Source organism: Heterocephalus glaber, unplaced genomic scaffold (genome assembly GCF_053883595.1).
Source record: "Heterocephalus glaber isolate CG9 unplaced genomic scaffold, H.glaber_assembly_v1.0 deba00000676, whole genome shotgun sequence".
In the NCBI taxonomy this organism is placed as follows: Eukaryota; Metazoa; Chordata; class Mammalia; order Rodentia; family Bathyergidae; genus Heterocephalus; species Heterocephalus glaber.
Window position 1 is genome coordinate 4,045,478 of NW_028258156.1, and position 16,884 is coordinate 4,062,361.

The window sequence follows — 16,884 nt, forward strand, 5'->3', positions numbered from 1 at the left end:
AGTACTACTCAGCCATAAAAAATGAGAAATTAGAGACATTTATAGTTAAATGGATTCACATTGAGGCAATACCCTTAAGTGAAATAAATAGGACACATACGTGTAAATACCGAACAGTTTCTCTAGCGTGAGAAACTGAAAGTGTAAATAAGGACTAAAAGGTATAATAGATAATGTAAAATAGTAAGAAAAGGGGCAACAGGGAAGAGGAAGTGGGAGGGGTAGCGGAAAGGAAAGAAGGGAATGGAATTAATATGAGAAAATGAAAAAATGGAAACGAAGTCTTTGTAAATAGGGAAGGGTGTAGGGGTTGAAGGAAGGGCAGGGGAATGGGGAAAAAATAAGAACCAGGAGAGATTATGTAAAGGCGCAAATTTCCAATGATGAATGTCATTATATTGTATACCTAAAATGTACGAATAAAATTAATTTTAAAAAATAAGTCCAGATTTTGATGCCCTTGACAGTTTTACAAATGGTCATGTATTTTTGTGGTTTGTCTCTCTACTATAGTTTGTCTGATATTTTTCTCATCATTAGACTGTGCTATGGGTTTTATGGAAGGCATTTCCTGTGTTCCTTTTAAATAAAAGATTTCTCACAAAAAAAAATTGAAGAGCATTTTAAAATCTAAAGAAAGAGACAGAAAGACAAAAAGTGAAGGACAAATGAAGACAGAGACACAGAGGGTAAGAGTAAGGAAGCATCCATCCATCTATCTACCCATCGTCACAAGAAAAAGCAAGAAGAAGCTGGAGGAAGGAGTAGGCAGAAATCAAGCAACCATGAGACAGAAAAGCACAGAGTGAAGATAAACATCTTCTCAAGTCTGATGCTTTACTGGAAAACATGACTCCAAAAATAAACCACTGCAAAAGAAGCTTACAGGTAAGTTGCACCCTCGGAGGGGTTTTACACAGAGAATATTTCCCAGCCAGCTTCCAGAGTCGCCCGTGCTCGGCTCCCAAGATTGTCTAAACAACTAGCCTTTGTTCTGTTTTCCTGATGTGTGGTGGAAATGGACAGAAGCAATCAACACACAGCATATCTGATGTGGGTTAGCAGTTTTTAAGGGGACTCAAATCTCCAGAAACCCCACCAAGACAAAATGGAAAGGGCTGAGGAGAAAACAGAAGGCTGTGGCTGGATGATGTGCCAATTAAGTAGACTTGTTTGGAGTAACTTCACATGGCTATGTGATCAGAGCATGTAAATGATCAAAAGCAGTTGGGACCCTAACCCATCAGTCACAAACCATGCTGAAGGCCGGTTCCTTTGAATGCTGTTTTAGTAGTGGTCTCTTACAATACATCTTAAGGAACATTTATACTGTGTTCACTGTGCATTCAACTGTGGCCACTTCAAAGGTTTAGCCAAGTATTTTATGACCATGGTAAAGGGTTCTTATTGATTTAAATTACAAGCTTGGCTCCCGTCAGCTCCACTTGGGGGCAAAAATGCAATAAAATATCCCACAGCACAAGAGACAGACATATCGTATTGAAAATCTTCAGAGATCCTTTTCACTATAATCACTCTCAGGGATATTTATTTATATGGGCAAGGTTATCAGAGAGATTTGTCTACAATCTTTAGGCTATGAGGGTTTGTCTTGGTTTGGGTGTTTGCTTTTTAAAAAATCTAGTTCTGACCTTGGCCAAAGAAAAAGAGGTCATAAGTCCATGCGGTGTCTCTGGGCTTAGAGGCACCCATCTCTCCCTGGCTCTTGATAGAATAGCTCATTCCAGGAATAGTGACATTGACATACTGGTCATCACAGCTGAGGGATTATGGTTTTCAGTTCTCCAGTTATTTGCATATCCAGCAGGCCAGACTCAGATGAATGAGTGGTGTCAAGACATGAATGACAAGCCTATCAAGGCGATGGAAGGCTGTCCCAGGATAAACTGCCAGGGGGACAAACTTCACTATGGAGATAGACAAGAACATGCTTTCTATTGGAAGACTGCAAAATTGAGAGGGATTCAGAAGCTCAATATGCAACACTACTTATGCTATCCACTAAACCCTGTGGTGCTCAGCACAAAAGCAGCTGCCTTGAGCTAAGAAAAAAGCAGAAAGCCAAAGCAGGATGGTCGGTCTGCTTCATTCCTGGTTCCTTTCTAGTAATTTGCCTGAAACATACTCAAGACAGAGGTAACCCCTGGACATACACAGAAAATAGTAAATGACTATTACGTATCTGACATTTGAAATAACATGTTTCTGGAGGGTTGGCATTACAAGAGTCATTTCACTTCAAAATGTTATTCCTAATGTAATTTTTTAAAATTCATAAGAGGCACTTGCTAGAATTCAGTGTAGCACTAAAGTCACTCAAAAGACCGAGGTCAAATTCATTTCATTTCTTTTATGTTTTCTTCTCTCTGCTAGATGAAATAAATGATTAAGCCTAGAACACTTGGCAGTTCAGCGAATGTGCTCCGTGGCACCATTACAAGATCGATTTTCTCAATACAGGAGTCTTTCTAGGGTGCACATTGCTTAGCTGACATCTGTCGCTGTTGTCATGGCAGCGCTCTCTCCAGCATAGTGAGAGGTCAGGCCTGACAGGGAAGGCCTTGCCAGCTCTACCCCAGTCACTTCAAGGTTAACAGCCAATGGACCAAAGAAATAGGCAATTATAGTACAGTCAATTCCGGTTAAGGAAATATCTGAGAAGTAAATATGTCTGATAAGTGGATGGAAATGAAACAGCCAATGCTATTGATGCAATCCCATAATATCAATACCATTTTGTGATGTAGTTTGGTTGTTCCATGTAAAATTTCCATCCTCAAAGAAATCTAACAAGAGGGAGGATAAGCAAAATTCATTATGTTGCCATTAGCCTCTGTGCTTGAGGGACAGAGTCCTCACAGATGGGTAGATAAGCAATAGGACAGCAAAGCTTCTTCAAGGAAAAATTGCAAAGAAAAATCCCCTGGATCTCCACCCCTGGTTTAGCCCCAATTTTTCCAACTGCATATCTGTCTTAAGAAGATTCTAGGCATTTTGAAAAAAAGACTTTAAAATTGCAATTCTCATTGCTATCTCGTATTAACGAAGTTTATTATTTATCACGATGTAAATCCTTCCCACAAGTTACAACAACCCTGAAACACATCAAATTATTCTAAAAAGTTCCAAATCACCAATACGTTAGAACTCATAATTCCCAAAGATATGCATTTCCACTAAAGCATAACCTTTGATAGGCAGAGAAAAGGTATGATTTTAATAGATACTCGGTGAGTAGAATTAGAAAAATGACAGGTGGAACTAAAATGTAAAGATTTTCAATTACAAGTTGCATAGCCTAGGAATTCAGTTACTGACAATGTCTGCAGGTAGTGCTTCCTGAAATTCATTACCGTGGGCATATTCATATTACACACTCCTGATTAAATGTTGTAGTTAGTATAAAGAGATCTTGGCTTTCATCAGGCACTTGAAAGAATGGGAATGATTTTTCTTCAATTTTGAGATTTTGTTACAAGTAAAGAACAATGGGAAATTAAGAGTATTCACATATAATATATTATAATGTGCATATTATATATGTTTATGCAGTATATGTAAAAGTAAGAGTATGTATATAAATGTCTTGCATAGATATTCTATATGTAGATATGCATATGCACATATATATAATCACTGTGGTTACTTGTCTCAGATTCTTATAAAAATATCCTCAGCTGTGGTCAGTGACTGCTGAGGTCTGTGGTCCATCCTCAGTCACATCAAGAGGTGGAATCTCTCCAAGCAGTGCTCCAGTTGCACTTTGCCAATTTGTTTACCCAAGTCCCACTTATAGGCTGAAGCCACCGGTGTCTCCCTTGTGCTTAATGGGTGGAAGCTGGTTGAGCATTCAATGTGTCCAGCTGATGTGACTCCCTTTACCTTGATGGTCTCTTACAAACCAGTAGCTTGGTATGAAAATTCAGAAATATTTTAGATGGATTATGTGTGGATGCAAGAAAGAGTAATCCACTCAAATGAGCTTCAGTGTAGAGGATTTTGTTGTAAAGACAATAGCCAATCCAGCAGAGGATTGGAAACATAGACAGGAATCAAATTATATGCAGGCCAAGTACAAAGTAGAACTGGAATTGGAATATCAGAAGGCAGGGTTATTCTCTCTACAGATATTTCACCTCTGCCATTCTGTTCTTACTCTCTACCTCTCTCTTCCAACCAGTTTCCTCTACTATCAACATGGTTTGATTTAGCATGACCTTTCAGATATAGCACTATCCTCTTTTTGTTCAGTCTCTCAATGTCCCAATTCCAAATTCCCATAACAGTCTGATCAGCTCCGCCCAGATAATGAATTGGTTCTCTCAAGGTCAAGTGTTCACTTGAGTAAGAGCAGATAAGGGGCTATGAGCAATGGTATGTAGTTTAAATATGACTCTCCAGGCTCAACCTTCACAATAGCAAGATAATACTAAAAGCACATGTCTTCTATAAGGAACAGATATGACACATTTATTAAAAATTCCCCAAATACCCCAAAGCTTTAAAGATACGCAAGAATTCTTAAACAGAATGATGCAGAGATGGTTGTTCAACAATATAATCATGAATTTGTGTTACCTGCTGTATTTTCAGTCATCTCTATTGATATAAAATGACCACCTCTGCAAAAAAAAAAAAATTAAATTAACTCCTCTTCTTAATTACAGGGAGAAAATGCACTCAGAAAAACAAAATGCCTTGCTCTCCACCCTAGGCCTTTGTCAGCTTTGCAGCCTATCTTCCTGCACCCTGCATTTGCCCTGCACAGCAGCTAAACTGAGCTGCCACCTATTCCCTAACCAAGCTGCTCCCCTTCCTTTCCTCTATGTCACCTCCACACAAAGTTCTGCCACTCTATTCTCTCTCTCTCTCTCTGAGCCATGCAATCATGGATTGTAATGAACACGTGGAGGTTTTCAAAGAATAAGCAGGAGGGAATGAATGGCCTCTGGAAGTGGGGTATTTTCTCAAGCAGATAGTTTAAATGGACATTGGATGTCATTTGTTAAGAGAAAGCATGCAGGGTCTGTCCTTGAGGGCCAACTCAGATGCCAGCTCCCTCATAAAGCCTTCCCTTGACTACCCAGATGAAAAATCAATAATCTCTCCTCAGAGGAACCATTTATTGTCTCTGTCACTGTTTCCCAAATGTGAGAACTTGTGGCTCCTTGAAATGACAAGCCCACAGGCCCCATCTGAGAATCAGTGCATCAGAAGTTAGGTCCTAGCACTTGAGAGGACGCCTGAGCCACCACAAGTCATAAAATCTGGACCTGAAATCACATGACAGTTCTAAGATATTAATCTGACGTCCATATGATCCAGTATATTCCTCTACTAGTATTTAGATGATCATCGAAATAAAGGCACAAATCATCGCCATCATTAAAACTCAATTGTAATATATCGTTCAGGACCTGGGACACCTGGCATGCCCAGAGGGCTCTCATGCCACATGGGCCCGACTGGAATTAACCAGATGCCACCTCCACCATTCTGAATTGACTGTGAAGCTCTGACTTCTGAAACACCAAATACCCTCTACAGCTTGGTAAATTATATATCTTCTGTTTACACTTGATCAAAGCCATAAATCCCAGGCTTGTTTGGAATAGTGATAGATTTCCAACTTGTTCACCTGTACACCTTGTCAAAACACCCCTCCTGGTCTGGCACAGACCCTGTGATGCTAGACTCACCTTCTAAGCAGGAATGCCCATCAGTTGCTGAAACAAGAGTGCAGACAACTACTTTCCATGCTCACACATGGTGGAAAAAATACAGTGCTGACTCCATCTGAGGATTTTCTGTCAGGTGTCATCTCTTGCCAAAACTGAGGATTACTATGGCAGAGATAGAGATGAATTTTTATCCTTTGTCTTAATTATTCTTCTCTAAGTGATTTTTCCAGATTTGTGCAGTGGCTATTTTTATCATCCTTAATTCAGTATGTAAGATGCCAAGAACTGTGCCAAGCATCTGAGAATACAGATATCTCATAGTCTAATGGAAGAGACAGACATGTGAATAGACAATGCAATGGAATAAATTCTACAAACAAGGTACCTACTAAAGGGAATGAAAAAGAAGAATATTATTAGTACTCACTCAGGCATTTCAGGAGAGAATTATAGAAAAGAATCATTTAAGTTTATTGTAGTAATTGTACATTGCTGCATAGCATTATCCAAAAATACAGCTGCTTAAAACAACATTTTTTTCCCCAACAATTTCTGTGGGCTAAGAAGTTAAGGGGTAGTTTCAAATTTTTCATGAGGTTGCACATGACTCTTGGAAAGATGCCTCCATTCTTCTCATGTGGACTCCTCCACTGGGCTGCCTGAGAATACTCAGTTCAGCTGGCTTTCCCAAGAGTAAACTGAAAAATGTTGGGAGAAAGGGAGAGAGAAGACAATGTTTTTTATCCTAATCTTGGATATCCTGCTCCTTCATTTTCTGTGTATTTCAAACTAAAAGTTACTAAGTATAGCCTACACATAAGAAAATGGCAATTAGGTCCCATCTTTTGAAGGGAGAAGTATTTAATAACTTGGGGGCATGTTTTGAAATCACCACAAATGTCAAAGAATGAATAGCAGATCTTTGCAGAGAAGCTGCTGAAGGAAGCCTGTAGAAGACCAAAGAAGATGTGGAAAAACAGAAGTTCCAAGAAAAGTGAGGGCCTCATCTCTGGTTTTCAAACTCATTTTCATCTTTTAGTTAGAAAAATCTTACAAGGAAACCCAAGAGGCAAAATAACTAGAAATAGTTCATCAATGGTGGAAGCTGTGTGAAGGAAGAAGGGAATGGAGTCCCATCCCAAAGCAGCCTTTACAAGAATTGCCTAGAGCCTCTAGAACTTCACAGGGTTGTCTGAAAACCCCAAATGTAGTATGCTATTGCAGCAGCCCTAGTCCTTATCTATACTAAAAAGTATATTCTCTGTTAATCTTTATCAGGTAACAAATTGTGCTCTTTTCCTATCACTGGGATATATCCAAATAAAAAACAGACAAAAATTTTATTAAGAAGAGACTAGTGATCTTGTTACAATGGAAGAAAATCTCAACTTACCAATGGGTTATTTTCCAAGAGTTCACTTGTAAGAGCGTTCATAAACTTTGTGTATCAGTTAGCAATGGCCACCAAAATGCTGTGTAACAAGCCATCCCATAACACCATGACATAAAACAGCTACCATTTATTCTCATATATCTGCACATAGGCTGGAGATCAGGCATATAAGCTGGTAATCATCTCCGCATTTCTGTTCAAATTGTAGGCCAGCTTTAGGAGTAGTAGTTCCTCATGGAAATCTTGGTTCATGGAGATAGAAGAAGCACAAAAGTCACAAGAGAGCAAACAAAGAAAGACAAACCTTCACAAGCCCTAGGGTCAGGATGGTACACTTTTGCCTGTGTGTGGTTGGCCAAAAAAATTTCACAGATGAGCTCAAAGTCAAGGAGTAGGAAAATATACTATGTCTACAGGAGGCTAGAGTAAGGGGGTAAAGACTTGGAGCTAATAATTCAATCTACTACATTCTTAGTGCATTTTCTATATCAAGAAAATTTAGGTTGGAACTGGGTACCATAATAGCTCACCAAAACCAATTTAAGGCAAAGAGGAATAACAACAGTGGTCTAGAATCAAGTAGCTATATGATGCTGGCATACATGGCTTTCTTAAGATAGATTTTTCAAGGCAGTATTTTGTCTTCCCAGTTCACTTTCTTCACCATCTTTCAACAATACTTAATGTCTCTCTCCAAGTGCTCTGCATCCAAGTGGTTGCTCTACCCCTCACCTCTGTCTTACTCATCCCTTACATACCTCCCCTGAATTATGTCAACCCCTAAATTTAGAGCTTTGAATCCTTCAACAGAGACCCTCCCAGCTGGCTACCAAAAGGAAAGCCAATTCATACTCATGAATAAGTAAATGACCTATTACTCCTTAACACTCCCTAAGACATCTGTCCCATGGCCTAAGGATGCTATTACTGCTGACATTTAGATAGTAAATATATTGATAAAATTTTAGCCTAAGATGTTTTCAGAAAAGGGGAAAGTGTCCTACGTAGGACTGCCAGTTACTCCCATTTTGTGAGGCAATGTTATTCATACATGTGAAGATAGCTGCATTGACTTTATTACTCTCAGTTCCAATATTTTCTTTTCATCTCTGATTCAGTAGGGAATGGAACTCACCAGGAGAAGATAAATGTCTGAGTTATGATTTACATCTCATTACAGGACAAGTGTTGTTTCCCATTTTGGAATTTACTCCCTACACCAAATCTTTAAAGACTTTCTTCTTTTTCTTTCAACATTAAAAATGACATATTTCACAATGAAATATCCCTAATTTGATTTAAGGGGAGCTTAATAATTTGGTTCTTGTATTGGGTTTTTATATGAACATCCTTATTTTATACAAGAATTATTATCTTGAGAACCCTGTTATTAATCATATTTGATAAAGTGTTTACTTTTAAAGGCGGGTCATAAAGAAAGATTCAAGTAGTAAATTTTAGTGATACCACTTTTCTATCCTTTTATATCCTGCACATGTATATCTAAAAGGAAGAAGAAATTCCAGGATTGGTGACACCATGTAAATGACTAATCTGTATATTTTAGACCAAAAAATACAGTTTTATTGATCCTAAAGAGTGACTTTATATATGGTTCCCCATTTCTGCTGATGTTTGCATAACCAAAACTAGAATGTCTACATACATATGACAATATTATTGTCATCATCATCATCTATGGATACTTGTTAGCCATGCAGTCTCTCTTTGCTCATAACTCAAATATTTGGGAGCAGCTGAATCAGTTCATCATTGATTCAGATTTTTTAGTTCCTTTTGACCATTGTTGTTGGCAATGTAGCTTGGACCAAGATCCTGGTGGGATCCATAGAGTTGAAGATGCTCCTTCCCTATTTGTTAACAATGCTATTTTCAGGAAAATACAATGGAGAAAGTTTTAAACCTGTCCATAACAGACATTTAATGAGAATATTCATGGCAATGTGTTTTGTAGTAATAACAAACAAATAAACAAAAATGGAGATATCCAGATGGTCACCAACAAGAAAATGTGTAAGTTTTAAAGTATTCATACAACAGAATAACAAATAGTAATGGAAATGAACAAATAGGTTACAGATAATCAACTTGAATAAATCTTATAAACATAATATTGGATGGGGGAAAAAAAGGAAGTTATAGACGCATATATGAAAGTAATTCCACTTATACAATGGGTCAAACACATGCAAATCTTGTTTTTAAAAAAGCAACAGAATGATATGCACAAATTCATGATGGTGGTTATCTTTGGGAGTAAGAAGGATGTTATTAGAGTCTCAAGGGCAATTATTATATATTTCTTAATTTGGGTGAGTAGATACATCAATATTTTGTTGCAAAATTTTACAACTTATATACATTATGAATTTGCCCTTTCAGATCTATTCAAAAGTTCTTCAGTAAAGACAAAAAAATAATATCACTACCTTGCTTAGAGTCCAAATCCCATTTCTCTCGGGGATGCTGTCTGCCCAAGTTTTTCATCTCTAAAGTGCCAGGGCACCATTCTGAGGATATTTCTTATTATGAATGTGCAGTAGCATTAGGTCATGAGGTGCTCTGTCTCTATTGGCATTTTTTGTTTGTTTTCTAAATATAAATGTGCAATATCACATCAATGATATTCTCACAAACATTACTCTACCTACCCCCTCACACACAGGAGGCGAGTTTTCAATCCCTGCTTTGCACAGAAGTTGACAATCCTATTGCTTTCTGTTGCAGTCACTCTGGTGCCTGACAGCATCCCACATCCTGCTCCCTCCAGGCTCTTTCTCTGCTGTTTTACCTCCAGGGTACCCTCATTCACTACATTTCCCTCTGTAAACCATCCACAAGTTCTTCTGGAAGTGGAGAGCTATAAATCTTAAATTTAGAAAGCAGTAAGGAAATGGCACCTCTGGGATTAAGACCCAACTCTCCTGATTACAGGTTCTATAATGGAACATCCTCTAAATGGCATTTAAATCCATATGTGGTGTTCATTATGCACCAACACGCAACACAAGGTCTGTGGGGAAAGAGCCGAGCACTTGAAAGCTCCAGCCGGGCACTCCTGGCCATCCTGGGAACCTGGTCCTCCGAGAAGGCCATGGATGCTGGCCACCGGCCCCTCCCTGAAGCACCCCCACCACAGCTTTTCTTTGCATTATTTATTTATTTCCAAGACTTGGGGGGTGAGAGAGAAAAGAGAGGAAGAAAAGGAAGTGATTTTTCTTCCTAATAGGTTTGCTCTTCTTGCTCTGGGTGGAATCAATGCAAGTGGGATGGAACTCACTCCCTAATATCCCCTTCTTTCCAAACTGCTTCCTCCCATTGTAAATAATTCAAGCAAAATAAAATAATCATGTGCTGGTAATTACCACCACCACAGTCCCTTCCCCCCAAAACACAAACGAGTCCTGTGTGCCTCCCTCCGTGCTTGCTGCAGGCTACGACCTCATTGAGCTGGTGGCCAGGTGAGGTCTGGACAGCTTGTGGCACCCAACGGGATGGCAGGAGGGCAGTTCTGTCACTGCACCTAAGCAGAAGGATGTGAAACGAGCCACTGAGCCTTTGTGGAAATAGCTGGCCCTCTCTTCAGGGGCCTGGAAGCAGTGCAAATTTTAAATGGTTACATAAACCAAATTCCCCTTTTTCATTCTAATTTCCATAACGCTGTCTTTGCACATGGAATAAAGCTTTCATGGCCAGATCTAAAGCACACACATGCACTTTTCCTCCCATCCACTCCTCTTGTAGAATTTTTATTTAGTGGCTTCATTTCTTTATGTAAACACTTTGCTCACCTGTGCAGACCACATTAGCAGGAAATTTAGGAAAGAGGTAAATGGTTGTTTTGCTTCAACGCATCAATAAAGGACAGACAGATATGGCACAAGTACAATATGAGAAAGAACATCCTCAATTCTGCAGAAGAAAGTGGTGGCAATTCATGTGGTGGGGGAGTCTCCCAGCAAAATCATGTATGTAAGCAAAGAGGTGTGCGGGGCTGTGTGGTAGAAAGCATCTCATTTGGGTACTGATAATTTATGAGTAGATCTCTGCTTAGTGATACTGTAGTTCTTTGCAGAAAGATTCTCTGCAGACTCTTCATCTTCATGGAGAATTAAAGATGTTGTAACCAATCATTTTGAAAGCAGCATGGACAAGATTGTTCTGATCCCACCTTGTTACTGATATCTGCCACATGGCCTTTAAGGTGCTGGAAGAGACTGAACTTACAAACACCTAAACAAAATCCTGCTCCTCCTTCTGCTCTCACTCATGCATCTGAAGCAGGTGGTGGAGGCCTTGAGAGCAGAGGGAAGAGGCCTCAAAGCCCAAGGCCTCACCAGGATGCTCCAGCAGCATGAGAAATATTGATCCCCATTCCCATTCTTTCTATGCATGGGGTCAATGGTGACAGAGGAAAGAGTCTAAAACCTGGCTTGTCTGCTACCATAGCCGCTAGTTACATGTGGCTATTTATACTTAAATTTAAAATTAAATAAAATTTAAAATTCACTTCCTCAGTCATACTGGCCACATTTCAAGTGCTCAATAGCCACACATGGCTAGTGGTTGCCACACTGGACAGACAGACATAGAATATGTCCATCGCCTTAGAAAGTTCTATTGGACAGGGCTGCTCTAATGCTGACACACTGTAGAAGGTTGGCAGGTGTGCTGACCACCTTGGGGAGAGTCTTTTTTTTTCAGTTAAAAGTGAACTCAGTATGTTTAATTAAGCTTGGTATTACCAAAACTGAGGTACAAACATCAAGTCACACACCCACACAACAGAGGTCCATTTACAAAATGCTCCTAGGGCTGGGCCCAGGCCAAAAGAGTATCCTGTACAGGCCTGTGGTCTGGGAGTCAGGAAAAGTGCAGGGCCTCGGGGCCTGGGAAGGGAAGGGAAGGGAATGGACCAAACCCAAAGTCACTTACTTCCACATGAGGAATTGTTCAGATAATAATTGTCCATGGGAAATAGGTGCAAGAGCCAGAGTTCTAAAAATTCTGATTCTACCTTAATGAGCCATAAGATACAGCAACAGGGGATTTTCAAATGTTTAGGAAATATATCTCTCAGTTGGGTGAATGTATCTCAGTTGAGTGAACTTTGCTCTTCTATATGTTGGTCTTAATTGCTAACAGGGAAGTTTTTAGATAGAGGAGAAAGAGCATATTCTGAGGGAATTTTTTATATTCTAGAGCAAGAATGGTGATCACAATGATAACATGAAAAATTGCACTAAAATATTACAAAACAAATTATGCGGAATAATTTCCAAAACAACAGCATTTTATGTAAGGTAAGCTGTGATTGCCAGGACTTCCTGCTCTACCTGAGAAAGGACGGACAAGGGCCCAACTTGAGATTTTGACCCCTACTTTATCCTCTGATTCTAGGATGATTCCACTGGAGCCCAAGAAGTGTGGCTGGCTCTAAGAGGTATAAATGATCCAAAAGAAAAATGTCAACTTTATTATAAACCCAGGAAACAGGAAGTAAAACAATAGGATGTCCTGGAAGGGCTCTCAGCAGGGAAGGAAGTGGACCTGGGTGAAATCTTACTTCCTATAACTCACTGATGTGCTTGAAGATAGAAAAGATTCCAACTTTATATTTCTTTAAATTTCACAATTAAATAATACAAAATTAAGATACTGAAAAATCAGTTTTTACTTTAAAAATAGTATAGAATATGGAATATTGGCATATTAAATTTAGCATTATCATTACTAACAGAAAAAAAACATGTACATTACTTATTCCTATATTTTGAGTAAGAGCAGAAATTTCAGATTTCTTCAGACATCTAGAAGGTTACACACTGATTTCAAATGTTATTAATTCTTTTAAAGGGACTCTAGTATTTAGCATGACTTGTGTTCACCTTGATTTTCCATCCCAGTATCCCACACATTTTTGACCATTTATTTGTTCATTCATTCTTTACTCCTTTGTTCACCCACACACTTTTTTTCTTTTCAACAAAATACACAATGTGCCTGCTACATGTAAAGCACTGAGAACTGTGCTATGTTAGATACACAGATGCATCAAAATCTTCCCAGCCACTAGGCTGGATAAGATGTTTTTTTCCATTGCTCATTCAGTCATTTTCCCAGCCAGTGTTTACAGTGAGGATCATCATGTGGCAAGCACTCTGCAAGTCTGATAAGTTTTCTGTGAAGATTTTGCAGTCTTGAGGGAGAGAGAAATCAGCATGGTTTCTATAATAAAGGCAGCACACAATGGTGGCCTAAGAGAAGTACAGAGAAAGAAAATGCTTGTAGGTTTGGAAGCATGGGAACTCACACCCAATAGAGGGAAGGACAGCTCCACAGAAGAGGTGGCCCTTGAGCTACAGCTTAATGGGGGAAATCACTGGAGATATATCAACTCAGGGACACAGGAAAAAGTGGGACTGTATTTAGAGAACCCTGGGTTTCCCAATGTAGTTGGACCATAAGCTGAGTAAAGGGAAATGCTAAGAGAAAAGCCCAGAAAGGCAATTTACAAATCATGACAGGGGACCTGAAAGGACAAGCAGGGCCAGAAATTCACTCTGTAATCCCATCTAAGTTAACAGTTGGAAGACTCCAACACCCACCTGTGCTAATGAAGGGTGGTCACTTTATCCATCCTTGTAAATACTTAAGAGCCTCTGTCTATTACACCACTCCATGATTGGTGCTGCCTCATATGGGAAGTAATTATGTCATCAGTTATAATGCCAGGCTGCCTCGACACCAGGATCTACTTACATTCCAACTTAGCTCCTTCTCTTTCCTTAAATGTTTACCTGATAGTTCAATTCATCTTCAGAGTGATAGATTTTTCACAAAAGCTGCACAATTACCCCAGGAAAGTGAAGGAAAGGATTCATCCTCGATGAGCAGAGATTTGTAGTGAGAGTGGTAGGAAGAAGCCTGGATTTGAAGCCACAAGACAATTTCAGACTGGCTTGGTCATTTAGCAGCTGGGGGCACTGGGAAAAACATATGCATGCTATGAATCATTATTTCTATAAAATGAAAGGAGATAACAATGGCTGTTCTCACTGAACTACAAAACACTGGGAAAATAAAAACTATCATTACACTTAGATAGAGTTTGAAATAGTACTGATTCATCATCTAACAAATATCAGCCCAGTATAACTATTCTTGCTTTCAAATATAAAGTTACTATTTCTTTAAAAATTCTACATGAACCTTGAGATGATTTCTTTTGCTTTTTTCTGATTCTTTCTTTCTAGCTTTTGTTTATTTCATCTAGAAAATAGCAAAGGAGTTGTTTTGTGATATAAATTTTGAAACTGATCATCAATTTCCTGAAACACATAACTACTATATGTTTAAAATCATATTCCTGGGTTGCATATGTGGCTTCGTGGTACAGCACCTGACTATGTGCAAGGCCCTGGGCTCAATCCCTAGCATCACAAACATAAAATAAAAACAATACAAAAGTATTTGGCATGGCCTCTGCCCAACAAGATTTTATAATCTAGATACTTAAGATAAATTATGTTGCTGCATTATATATGCAGTTAGAAAAATAAAATAAAATGATAGCTAAAGGTCAAATCATGGCTGAGACTACATGTACTTCTGGGAAAGTAGAAAAAGGAGAACTTACTAAAGAAAGGAGGCTGGGAAGCTTCCTGCAGTAGGCAAATTCTGGGTGGGTCCTGAAGGCTGTGAAGGATTTGAATGGAGAAGGGATGAAGGAGGATGAGGCAGTGGTCATGAGCAATACATGATTGTGGTCCATGAAAAACAAATAGCGAGGTCAAGAGAAAAGAAAACATTGAAGAGTCAAGGAAATTAGGTTGGGTTTGATTATGAAGGGCTCAGAAGTTTAACTCACTCAACAAATGCCATTTGATAATTTAAACTATTTTGGTTCACTTACACCTCACTGCAATGGGTAGAAGATTATAAAATACTCTTTCTTCTACAAGGCACTAATTTCCTGAGGAAGGCAGAAATATTTGCATCCACTGATTTGGGGGAGTTGAGGAATCTGCTTGAGAAATCACAAGAATAAGTTGATGAACTTGAACTACATTTTTTAAAAATTTTTAAAATAACTTTATTATCAAACACAAATACACAAAAAATTGAAACCATTCAAAGAAGAACAATGCAAGGTGAAAAAAACTACAATAATATTCAAATACAGTTGAACTACATTTTTATAAGAGTTGGTAAGACCACTGCATTCATGTCTTCAGAGAAGCATCAAGCCAATTGGGAGGAGGAATGAAGAGACAGTAAGAGCCTGTCTGCAGTGGGATGCTGCAGGACAAGCCAGTCTCTGAGAACCAGGTATGAGTGGTGATTGTCAGTAACTGGAGTACCTGGTACCTGGAGCACCTGACCCAGCTAACCTGTTGGAGTCAACTTACCCATGCAGCACCTGAGAGAGGGGCCACAATACACTCCTTTACCATCTCACTAAAGGACCTCACCCTTGCGGCAGGACTTCACCTTTACTGAAACTCAATGGAGGGAACATTCGCACTTCCAAGGCACCACCAAGCAGTTACACTGCCAGTGAAAACCCATCATTTCAGTAGGGTAGGCCAAACTTGCCATATCTGCACTGAAGTAAGGGAAAAGGGCCAGAAAGCAGGCCAGAAAAGACGATATGTACTTTATCTGTCATGTGTGGTGATGCATGCCTGTACTTCCAGCACTCGGGAGGCTGAAGCAAAGGATCGTGAGTCTGAGGCCAGCCAGGTAATGAAACCTGTCCCCTAAAACCAAAAAACAACAACAAAAACATACTTTATCCCCACAACCTGCATGGAAAGAGTATACTTCCCTACCCATTGATTTTGGGTTAGGTCTAGTGAATTGCTTTGACCAACGGGATATTAGCAGATGGGATACTTGCTAAGACAAACTGTACTTGTATGACAGTTTGTCCTCTCATGTTTCTGCTGTTACCTTGAGAAGAATGTTTCTCACTAGCCCGTTGATTGGACACAGGGCAGACCCATATCTGCAAAATGAGGCAGAACGAACCCCAGTCAGCACGCAGTTCCATGAGAATAAACAGCATAACATAATCCACACAAACTGAGAAGCCAATTCCCACAAATTATGGGATCCAACATTCCTCAATCTGGGATTGTCTCCTACCTGTCTTAGTGAATGTACAATAGGTCACAATAGCTGAGGAAGGGCCCCAAGAACATTTTGTTTCTGTCAAAAGCTATGGTTTACTCTAGCTTTGGCAAAAAAAGTAGAACTGTGATTAAAACTAAAACTGACCCAGACACAAGCTGGGTTCTACTGGAGCTAACACAAATTCTTTATTCATCATTCAGTGCAGTTTGCCTTTTTCTTTAAGACATCACAGAGGCCACAGCTCCCAGCACAGAGGAGGCTTCCCGGTCAAGGAGCCACAGCTCCAAGAACAGAAGAGGCTTCCGGGTAGGCGTACCACAGCTCCCAGCACAAAGGAGGTGAGCCTCCCAGGCAGCACAAGCACCCCCCCACACCCCCTACTCCCTTCGAAAATGAGAAGACACATAAACAAGCCTCAGAACAAGACTTCCAGATCACCTACAGCAACCCCAAAGGGAAATGAGATGGAACACTCTGATACTCAACAAGCTGGACTCCCTGAACTAGCAACAAAAAAGGATCTGGGAAAAATGAAATCAGAATTAATTTCTCAGATAACAGCAAAGATTGTGCCCATAGTGCAAGACACAATTAATAAATCTAGAGAGAACACAGATAAAAAATAGAGGC

The 16,884-nt window shown here is 39.5% G+C and overlaps 2 long non-coding RNA genes across 2 annotated transcripts in view; both read right to left on the minus strand.

The window, feature by feature from the left end:
- Window positions 1–1,915: 1,915 nt before the first annotated feature.
- Window positions 1,916–16,884, minus strand: part of LOC110348107 (uncharacterized) — a 41,902-nt gene continuing 26,933 nt past the window's right edge. Inside the window, exons 3-5 of the long non-coding RNA XR_002393083.2 lie at window positions 7,096–7,337; window positions 5,721–6,400; window positions 1,916–4,643 (exon numbers count right to left, since the gene is read on the minus strand). This is a non-coding gene — a long non-coding RNA (uncharacterized LOC110348107). The remainder of the gene's footprint in view (window positions 4,644–5,720; window positions 6,401–7,095; window positions 7,338–16,884) is intronic.
- LOC110348108 (uncharacterized) lies at window positions 7,344–16,629 on the minus strand. Its single transcript, XR_015449323.1, has 3 exons — window positions 16,072–16,629; window positions 14,756–15,878; window positions 7,344–14,102 (listed from the first exon to the last, which is right to left on the minus strand). It is a non-coding gene; the product is annotated as an uncharacterized LOC110348108 (long non-coding RNA).